Raw genomic sequence first — 9,380 nt, forward strand, 5'->3', positions numbered from 1 at the left:
CAGCTCAGCTACTGTGGGAAGCCCCAGTAATTAAATAATTTGGGTTTACAGAATATTTAATTAACTGCAATACATAGGCCATCATCTGCCAGCCTCCCACCTAACCCCCTGCTGCATCAGTGCTAAAAAGGCACAGCGGAATCTTCCACTTCTTGCCAATGCTGCACCCAGACAAATGTAATGGGAAATTAATCTGACGGGCCCAGTAACAGCATTTTGGCAAAGGGCCCAATAAAACTGCCGTTCCATTTTTTGAAATGTTCCAGAATGGGACTGAGATACAAATGAGATTTCTGATACATTTCATTGAGCCAACTTCTGTCGGTATAGGAGGAAAATGCAGAATTTGGAGTTATATGAAATCTGAGATATGTACCTTCAAGGTAGCAGCTCTCGTTAAGTGATTAGCTACATGAAGTAGTGGCATCGAGGAAGTAAGTAAAAGGCTCCTGCTAGCCCAGAGACAGGAATGAGTAGCTTTCCAGTACGTGTTGCACTACAATTCCATGACTCTTCTCTTGTTGTTGTTATTGTTGTGTGCCTTCAAGTATTCTCACTTATGTGACCCTAAGGCAATCCTATCTTGGGTTTTCTTGGCAAGTTTTTTCAGTTTGCTATTGCCATCCTCTGAGACTGAGAGACTGTGACTTGCCAAAGGTCCCCAGTGGGTTTACATGGTCGATTCGAACCCTGGTATCCAGAGTCCTCTTCCAGTGCTCAAACCACTACACCCGATGGCTCTCCCCTGATTCTTATCACTGGCTAAAGCTGGAGAGTGTTGCACCTGGAGAATCTCATATTGCCTCCACCTGTATTAGTTCACATTAATTAGAGGATGCTTAGTGCATCTCTGATGATTTGTGCTCTTTAGTCTGGCCCTGACCTACTTTCATGTGGCCTCAATGCAGTGGGAGGCAGAGAGAACACATAATTCTGCTGAGCTTTGGACGTTATCAGACAGGGAAATTGGAAGTATAATCCAATGGCAATCGAATGCAATCATGGGGTTTTCATTCAAAATTAAGGGAAATTCCTCCCGTGTGATAAACTCCTTTGTGAAAACTGTATTTGGATTCTTAATTCATTTTGATGCAAGATGCAGGAGAATGATTCTACCCAGAACTGGGTGCATCTGTTGTCTCTGCATGAATTACTGCTCTGCACTTTTAATGAAGAGATATGCCCGGTGGGCCGTTCATAGTCTTGAACACCTCAAAAGCAAGCATCACACATCTGTATGTTCATTTAAGAAAAAAATATAGATGTTTCTGAGTTATCATGAGGTTGGAAAACATTTGTAAAGTGATTCCACCCAGCATGCATGAACACACATGGATTAGTTCAGCAAGGAGGATTTGTATAAACTCTCAAGTACAGAGATAATCAGAATATGGATAGGAGAACTTCTGCTTCTTGTCCTAATCAATATGTTGTTGCTGTTGTTGTTGTTGTATGCTTCATGTCATTTTTGACTTACTGTAATCCTAAATGAAAACCTATCATAGTGTTTTCTTGCAAGAATTGTTCAGAGGAGGTTTGCCATTGCATCTCCTGAGGCTGTGACTTGTCCAAGATTACCCAGTGGGTTTCATGGTCAATTTAGGAATTGAACTCTGGTCGCAGTCATAGTCCAAAACTCAGCCACGCACTATGCCACACTGGTTCTCCTATCAAGATAGATACCCAAAATTGGTTTGGGGGCCTCTAACTATGAAGCTGCATGTTCCCCGGCAAGGACATACCTTCACCAAGTACTGTAAGTGAGAGCTTCCAAGTCAAAAACTCTGACTTCATAGGTCAGATAGGAATAGGGAAAATAATGCCCCTGTCAAGTCACTCATCTGCTAACCAAAGACACTGCAGTCACCCAGTTAAACACTTGGCATGCTGGAGGCAAGAGACAGAAAGCATTAGCTTCTCTAAGGCTCCAGTTTACATAAAGCCAGTGTTTACTGCCAGGGCCATGTGGCCAAGCACAACAAAATAGAGCAGAGGGCACAGCAATTAAGCTCTGTGTTTGGCTGGCAGGGGAAAGCTTTCTCTCTCTTTCTTCCTATTAAGTGAGTCTGACTCCAGGTTAAACCTGTTGAAGGAAAGCACACAGCACGTAGGCAAGGTTATGGGTTTTCTCTCTGTTATTGCTTCCCCATGCCCATGGGGACAGCTAAAAAATAAACGACCAAATGATAGCTTAATGGACAAGAGTACATAGGACTCTGGAAGCACAAAGAAGGTTACAGGGGATCAACTGAAGCGGGCAGCCTGAGCTGGACTGTGAAGCACATCTTGTGAAAAGAAATTGCTTCTATCTGTCATGCTTGGTTATCCACAGGCTAACGTTGTTACTGGTGTAAAAATGGATTTGAAATCGGAAGATTTGGGTTCCATCCTCCTTCTAATTAGAGAAGGGCAGCTGTGTACTGGTCTTTTCAGAAAAAGCAACAGGGTCTTGTGTGCTTGAAAAACAAATTATGTTGTCAGGGATGCTGTGACCTTTCGCACTATTTAAGAATAGCCCTATTGGACAGATCAAAAATCCATCTAACTTAGCATTCTTGTCTCAATAGTTACCTGTCATATGTCTCTTGAAAACATGGGAAGGTCTCACTATCTCTTTAACCCTACTCGGATGTTTCATTGTGTAGTTTAATAAACATGCAAAGAAAAGAAGAAGGAAAAGGAAAGAGGATGTGTTGTGGTGCCATCACTTCTACTACTGTGTTCCATGGGTGAGTATGATGGTTAAGAGAAGACCTCCATCTACACACCAAGGCTTTCCACGTTCTGAAAAGCCCTGAATTTGCCTAATGTTTGTGAACTGTCAGGGTTCCCAACCACATGGAGAGCTACCACAGATGCAGTACTCCGCAATCCTCTCCATATTTGGGAGCAATGACTGTGGTTGAAATTAATGGCTCCCCTCCCTCACATGTGTATGTAAACTAGTCACATACTACTCAAACAGAGTTTTCTCCCTTCTGTCTATTTCTGTATCTATCTGTCTAGCATATTTTGTTCTCTTCCTCCATCACAGAATCCAAACATGGTGGGAATAAACCAGGTATCCATCAGGGTTTTCTGCCTAGGAACACAGACTCCAGCTTGAGGAAGGAGAGTGGCACATACTTTCTGGAATCTACCTTCCTTGATCAGTTTCAAGTGTATATTTTTGAAGTGGGAAGGCAGTGAAATAATAGGATATTTTTTTGATGCACCCACTAGCTGAACTGGCTGCGATGGCCTTGTGGATGATGCTCAGTGGAGTGGAGCCCCCAGCTAGCTTAGCTCTAAGAAAGAAGCCTGGTGAACCAGAAATATAGTGAAGGAGAGTTAATTTTACAGTTAAATTTGGTGTGAAATAGATCTGAGAGCGTCAAGGATGGGATCTGTTTTATTTACAAAAAGAAGGCCAAAGCTAAGAAGCCAAATGTTGGTGGAGAGGAAGCTGCAAATCTCCGAAGTCGGTGTTTGCAAAAGAGGATGTGAGCAGAACAAGGAGGATGGCTGGAGAGACACTCCCTGACTCAAAGAGGAAACCAAATGATGCTTATGTGTAGTGTTATCAAAGGCTGCAGCCTCATATAAATGAAACGTGAAGAAGCAGTATAAATCTTTTCTCCTTCCAAAACCAACTGAGTTTCCAAATTAATGTCAGGTTTTAGGAAGGTGTTTTGAACTTAACAAAGACAAAGACATGAAACTAATATAATATCTAAAACTGTTCATCCATTTGTATGGCACAAACTTGATATAGGCTGCCAAGAAGCATCAGCAAGGAAAGAATTTTCTTACTTTAAAGATGGATTTGGACAGCTGTATGAATCTAGGACTCATCTTCTCTTGCTAAGATCTTGGTTTCCCAGGGAGCTGGGAGTGATGAACAGTGAGTGGGCTACCCAAGTTTTGTTACTCTATTAAAAAGAGGCTAATGTAGTTTGTCATAACTGGTTTTTTAGAAACCCATATTTGACTTTTAATGATCACAGATTCCTTTCTAACAGACTGTCTGTTTCACAATCTGCTCTAGAATTGTTCCTGTTTGATGTCAGGCTGACTGGGTGATAATTTTTGTATAGTAATTATACTATGTGAAGTCGAAGGCTTTCACGGCCGGAATCCATAGATTTTTATGGTTTTGGGGGGCTATGTGGCTGTGTTCTGGAAGAGTTATTCCTGGCGAACATCAGGAATAATCTATTCCAGTCACAGCTACACAGCCCAAAACCCCAATAAACAATTGGGTCCCCGTTTTCCCCATTTTGAAGATGGGAAACATTGCTCTTCTCCAGTCTGCTGGGACTGTCTTGTTCTGTGGAAGTTTTCAGATTGTGTATGTGGTTTGTTTCTCTGGTTGGATTCCTGTATTGATTCAGCTGGTTAAAAGAGCTGCAGTCAGATTGTTAATGGCGGGTGACTATTGGAAGCATACAAATCACATGTTGCAATGCTCCAGTGGTTGCTGGTCCTTTGTGGAAAAATTTTTGTCTAGGCTATGTGATGGATGGGCCTTATCTTTACATATGAGCCTACTTGCACTTTGAGACCTTCTGGAGACGCCTTTCTCTCTGTCCCACCCCACAGATATATTTAGAGTATGGTAGAGGGGCTTTCTCAGTTGCTGCTCCATGGATTTCAAAACCCTCTTCTTAAAGGGGTTACATTGACACCCTCCTTACTTTCCTTCCATAGGTAAGTAAAAGACTTGTTTTGCCAAGTCTTTGAGGACTAGAGCTCTTGAGGAAAGTCCTTTATGAATGTGGTGTATTGTCTATAATGTTGTTGTTTTTTTATGGATATATGCTTTTAATTTGTTGACATTTTAGGCATATTTTAACTTCTATATGATTGCATTTATCTGCACCTGTTTTTGTTTGTAAGATGCATTGAGCTAGGACTGGGGGAAAGGGCAGGAAAGAAAGAAATGAGGAGTGTAAATCAAACTTACAAAGACAAGCAGAGTTGCCTTAAAGCAACTAAGGTATTTCCCCCTAGTTTTAAATACTCATTTGAATCAGAATTGAAGGCGCTGTCAGTTCCCTTGCATACTCCCACCAAGCACGCATTAATATTGTTCACCATCCCCATAGACCTGGCTTCTGTGCCACAACTTGTACAGCAGACAGAGCAAGTAGCAGGGCTAGGGAACGGAGAGAGAAGAATACCATTTATTTTAATTCTAGTTGATCTTCAAATATGAAGATGAGTTTGTAATAATGAGAAGTTTGGGTTGGGTTTTTTGTGTTTTGAGGAAGTGGTTTCTAGATACGACACTGTCTGATGTTTTAGTTTTCTAATGCAGAGAACGTTTTTCTTTTTCTGTCTTTAGTTATCCTTACATAACGAGAGATCGCATTGTGCATCTGAAGTGGGTGTAGTGAGAGGATCTGACACATGATATTCTGAATATGTACATACTTATTTTATGATTTAAAAAGTTTTCTATCCTTGTCTTTCCTGCAGATATTACTAAGCCTGCTAAAAATAAAATCAACTTTGACTGATACCTTTTTGTAATTATTATTATATTTATCATTACTTCTTATTTATGTTTCCCCGCCTCTCCCAGTGGATCGAAGTGGGGTTACAGACTAAATAAAAACACAGTGTTTACATAAAAATTCAATTAAAAACAGCTAAAAACAATCAAATATCCAACATCATACAATAACAAGGCAGGGATCATACACAGACAGGGCATGTCATTCATATCAGGGGGGTATTCAGATCAGGTGGGGTATGCTCGGCTAAAAAACTCGGTTTTAAGGGCTTTTCTAAATGTCTCTAGCGAGGTCGCTGAGTAGATCTCCTTAGGAAGACCGTTCCAGAGTCTCAGAGCTATTGTTGAAAATGCTCTTTTGCTCTTTGTGAAGTAGCAACATACTTAGAGGTTGCTATCTCCAATAGGTTCTTACCTGATGTTCTAAGAGTGCGGGGCATGGGTGGGGGGCTCGGGGCACAGCCCATGGATGAGTCTGACTGCAGTTCAATAACTCAACCATCTTTAGCATTTTCATGCTGCTCCCCTGTGGTGGACTTGCATTCCCTGAGGGCCTTGTCTCTTTGATCTGTAATAGTATTTTTACACAGCTGCTCTCTCCAGCCAACTCCAGCAGGGAGTCCCCACATTCACAGGGCTTAAAACACCCATGCCTCATGCTGTTGAAGGTGGCTGCATTTCTGTCAGATCAGCAGCAGAACAAACTAAGGTAAGAATAGAGAGTTGCAAGAGCGTGGTGCCAAAGAAGCCCCGGAGTCTAATTCTGTGCATAAAAACATTACTAGCTAGTCATCATCCACATTCTCAGTATGGTTCAATAAATATGCAAGCAAGCAATGTAGAATTGTCTCTATTCTGCAGAAATGAAGTAAGTCAGGACAAAAGCTAAAGCCATGATGTCCCATCCTGAATTTTATCACCAATTGATACAGCAGTGCTTTTAGCTTGCTGACATAAAGAGTGAGGTGGTATTAGAATTCTGAAGTACATAAATAGTCATGCTATCCTTACCCCAGAATATTGTTCTTGTTGTGTGCCTTCACATCATTTCTCACTTATGGAGACCCTAACATAGCGGGGGGAGGGAATTTGTGTGTGGAGGGGTTGCTTTGCCTTTCCTCTGTAGTTGAGAATGTGTGACCTGCCCAGGGTCACCCAATGGGTATCCATGACCAATGGAGATTTGAACTCTGATCTCAAATGACTACACCACTCCGGCTCTCCCTTCAGAATATATCTATTTTTATTTCTTTTGAGGAATCTATGTATTCATTTGTTAAAGAAATGCTGATGTATCTGGAGGCCAATTAGTATGTGAAACCATACACAAATGCTCTATTTGGGTGTTTTGAAAATCTAACTATGGGAAGGACATAGTGAGGCATGATTAGATTCTAGCTCTCAGCTCTATGGTCCATTTTGTCCAGACCTCAAGACAAAGGGATGAAATGAGTGAGAATGCTGCTTTGAAAACAGGTTGTACTGTGTGCTGCTGGCCACCACTTCAGGGCAGCTGCTGTAGACTCTCCGAGGGGTATGTCTGCCCCCTGCTTGTTAGGGTTGCCATATCCTCAGTTTGGCTGGGTTTAATCTTGTTTTTAAGCATGCCTTCCAGGGCCTATTTGGGTCATCATCTAACCCAGATTCAAATATTTCATTAAAAAAAGCACACAAGTCCTTTGCCCTTGTAAGAACAAAGTTGTTGAACAAAATGTACACTCAATCTGTCCAACATTTTTACAAGAAACAAACCTGCCCTACCTTTAAAAGTGTTTAGTCAATGAATGAAGACTCACATTGACAGTAGTGTTAAAGCATTTACCAAGACTCTCTCTATATACAACTCTTTCTATTTCCTGGGTCAACGTTTCAAATTTACAGGAAAGACAAGTATTTTAAGGAGACTCTAGCTGAAGTAGGTTTCACAGAGCTCCTGACAAAGCCTGAACAGAAGGTAATGGGACCACTGGACTGGAGTGAAGGGGCAGGGCTGGAACAGAGCTGGGGGGGAACTGGAACACAATTATTAGAACGTAAGACTCCCGTGAAGTCTGTTATTTTCATGACTTTTGTGATGTTAAAATATTATGCATTTTATTAATTTTTTTTGGGGGGGGGATGGGAATTAGATTCCATTTTATGAAGAACCGTTATTGTTCCTTCCCAGCCTGCGTTTAAAAACTTGAAGTGAAAGGGACAGAATGGGCCATTTTTGAGAGATTTATATCAAAAGTATAGAGATGTGTTGAGCTTGCTTCAGAATAATATTTTAAAATTGAAGCATTTCAATCCATCCTGAACAGAATAAAATGGCTCAGAACATCAGTGTGTGAGTAGGGCATACCCACTTCAGTGGTAGTTAGCTGTATAAAACTAGATGAGAGTGATGCAACAAGCCACAAAAATTCTACAGGAACCATCTTCTTGTACCCAATGGCATGTTCAGGACTGTTCCGTTGAGGTTGTACTTGGAGGGTAGACGGCCAATGAATACCAGGTGCTGTAAACTATGGCCTGTTACAGACTGCCAAAATAAAGCTGCTTCGGGTCTCTCTGGAGGTATGCTATTTAAATGATGCATGGGTCCTAAGCGTCCAGAGGTCGCACCAAAGCCACACTCCAGTCCTAAGCACTGGGGTGCAGCTTTGCTGCAGCTTCTGGATTCTTAGGGTGCATGCATCATTTAAACAGCATACCCCCAAAGAGACCTGAAGCAGTCTGTAACAGGCCTGTATTTTGGCAGTCTGTAACAGGCCTATATTTCTTTATTTTTTATCAAACAAATTTTTATTTCTTTTTTATTAAACACATATCAAAACAATAACACACAAACAAATTTTATTTAAAAAATATAAATCTACATACGTACGACAAACAATATATAACGTAACATCATATTCCAAGACATAACAACATATCTAACATAATCCTATTAAACATAAGCCCTACTTATTTCCCTTTCCCTAACAAATAGTTACATCTCCTTGAGTTCTACACTTTATTTAATACATTGGTTCCCAAACTTTGGTCCTCAGGTGTTTTGGGCTTCACCTCCAAGTTGCCTTAGCCAGCTTGAGTAACAGTCAGGAATTCTGGGAGCTGAGGTCCAAAGCATCTGGAGGACCAAAGTTTGGGAACTGCTGCTCTAAAGAGTTATATATCTTTTGCTTCTACTGTTACTTTCTCATTTCATCTTACAAAACCTAAAACTGATGTATAACCCCTATATGCTTGTAAAAAAGAGATAAACATTTCTCAATCTTTTAAAGACTTTGTCAGGAATTTCTCCCTGATCAAAACTGTCAATTTATCCATTTCAGTGAATTCAGTTGTCTTGGATTCTAGGCTGTATTTCAGAGGAAGGAACTGGCCAAACCACCTCTGAGCATTCCTTGCCTACTCCAATGAAGTTCATAGGGGCACCACAGGGTGACAGGTGACTTGGAGACATATACATTCAATTGTGTTGATTTTATTTATTGTTTAATATCATCTGTCTTATTATTATTTTACACAGTTTTGATATGTTCAGATATTAGAAATTTATAAATAGTAATAAATTCCTAAGGGTCACATTGCATCTCACATCTAATTTGAAAGTTCCAGTGTAACGGCAGTGGGAATCACCCTATGATTTGTTGTTCTATTTATAATGGATATGTGTGTGCCTTGTGGCCCCTGAACTCTACAAGATTAGACACAACAAGCTGCCAGAACCCACAAATTTAAAATAAAAAATGGCTAGTTTTAGGGCTTCACATCACCAACAAGGATCCCAATTTATTTTAACATGCAACATTTTGGTCCTTCCTCACATAATCAGCTGTAAAATAATTAAATATGAAAAATGAAACCAAAAGATAAATAATACATTGTCTGGGTT

The sequence above is a fragment of the Sceloporus undulatus genome, chromosome 4 (genome assembly GCF_019175285.1).
Source record: "Sceloporus undulatus isolate JIND9_A2432 ecotype Alabama chromosome 4, SceUnd_v1.1, whole genome shotgun sequence".
Taxonomy (NCBI): Eukaryota; Metazoa; Chordata; class Lepidosauria; order Squamata; family Phrynosomatidae; genus Sceloporus; species Sceloporus undulatus.